Raw genomic sequence first — 2,257 nt, 5'->3', positions numbered from 1 at the left:
CTTTACTATCAGACTTAAAAAAAAAGCGGGGGTGGCGGGGTGGGGTGGGCAAAACTTCAGAAGGTACATTAGAAAGGTACACCGGAACAGAGTGGGAAGTAAAGTGGTCAAGATTACCAATTTCTTATTGGTAATATTTTCTGCTGATGATTTTTCAGTGGCAACCTCTCTCTTCAAGAGTGGGACGTGTGTGCATGCTAAGTCACTTTAGTTGTGTCTGACTCTTTGTGACCCTATGGACTGGAGCCCGCCAGGCTCCTCTGTCCATCGGATTCTCCAGGCAAGAATACTAGAGTGGGTGGCCATGCCCTCCTCCAGGGGATCTTCACAACCCAGGGATTGAACCTGCATCTCCTGCACTACAGGTGGATTCTTTACTGCTGTGCCACCAGGGAAGCCTAAAGAGAGGAACACCCTGTTATATAACACATCTATATAAATAAGCGTATTAATGTCTACATCTCTCTGTAAAGAGCCTCTGAGTTCTCTGGTATTACTACCCACATTTACTTTATGGCCTACATGAAAACGTTCAAGCTCTGATCCACACGACTGCTAAGTGCCAGTCCCCTTCCTGAGGCTTCTTTGTCCCTGGTGTGAAATACTTCCTGGGATCTACTGACTGAGCAGAGAGTGAGGCAGGGTTTATATCCAGGAGGCCCAATTTCCAAAGCCACACACAGCTCCATCCGAGTGAATTAAAAAGAGTCAAAGGATTGGGTTTTCCTTGTGAATTCACAGAGCATGTTTTTCAGTCAAAATAGTGATAGTCGTCATAACTGCAATGTACTTAATGAGCATATACTCTGTGCCAAGCTGTACTAAGACCTTATATGCATAATCATGTTGAAACTCACAATGGCCCTATGACGTAGATACCAATAAATGGCATTTCTATCTTATAAATGAGTAGAGGCAGAGAGGCTAGGTCATTAGCTCAAGGTCACCAGATAAAAAGGGGAAACTGGGATTTGAATTCTGACAGCCTGATCACAGAATGCAGGCTCTTAACCATAAGATGACCCCGGGCAGATGGTAAACCCCATGCGTGCAGGGACTTCCTCCGAGGGCCCAGCACACCACCTGGGCCAGAACAAAAGCATAATACTGCTTATTAACACTGCATGTTGACGGTGGGGAAAGGATGGAGCGTCCCTCCCCACTGACCATGGGCAGGTGTCCTCTGCCCAGGGCACATCCTCCAGAACCCAAGTCCAAGGGAAGGAGGCCAGTGAGGCATGGAGGGCCCTGTAGGGAGGGGCTGGAACCTGGGGGCTGTGCTGGCTCAGAGGGACCTTTCTCTTTGCTCTGGTGAGGCCTCATGTGCTGAGCCTGCCCACAGGAGCCAGGCCCTCAATTCTGAAGCCTCAACCCTAGACTGTGTTGGACACGTTTTTGTCGCCCCACCCACTTCTGCCAAAGAATTGTTTCTAGATGCATTAGTATCTGATTTACCTGTTTGGTTTACTGTTGTACTTTCAGTACCTAGAACAGGACTTTGGACATAGCAGGTCTTTACTAATTGAATGAATGAAGTCAAGCTAGATACCTGATCCTGGCCAGGCAGCACCTCCAGAAGATGGGTGTAGGGGATGCTGCCCCACAATTCACTGGATTTGAAGTAGCCACATGGGGTGGGAGGGGGCTGGATGCTTACTGCTGACCTTTAGAGGTGGGCCTGCAGCAGGAACATTCATCATTTTAGGAACTGAAGCCCACCTGTAACCCAACTACCCTGTTTCACAACCCTCTGGGCTGAACTGCCACACTTTTTTGTATAGCACGTTTCCTTCTTTTGAGTTTTGATAGAAAAATAAGAGTTCTGCCAAGAGACAACAAAACTTTAAGAAAAAATCACCACCACATTGTGTCAGATTGAATCAGACATTCATCAGTGTGAACACACATGGACAGAAGCTGGAGTAGACACACAGCTCTGCATTTAGCTCTCATCCGACGGACACTGAAACACTCCAGAATGTCTCTCCCGCCCCCAAAGTGCTGAACAAAGTGGGGCGGGGCTGTAACTGAGCCAGTCACTGTTTCGATCCCTGTGTACAAAGGATGGGAAAAGGGTCAAGGACTGGACAGATCACCAGTCAGAAATACGTGTCTAATGGATGAGGCAGAATTTAAACATTTTATTTCTTCCAAATAGGCCAGAATAACATCCTAACCTTCTGTTCAGCTTGGTCTTCAGTGTATACTGAAGTGTTTGAGTTGTGTTTGCACAAAGCCCAAGGCCAGGGTAGATGAT

Source organism: Bison bison, unplaced genomic scaffold (genome assembly GCF_000754665.1).
Source record: "Bison bison bison isolate TAMUID 2011002044 unplaced genomic scaffold, Bison_UMD1.0 scf7180017864029, whole genome shotgun sequence".
In the NCBI taxonomy this organism is placed as follows: domain Eukaryota; kingdom Metazoa; phylum Chordata; class Mammalia; order Artiodactyla; family Bovidae; genus Bison; species Bison bison.
Note: the sequence above shows the minus strand (reverse complement) of the source record.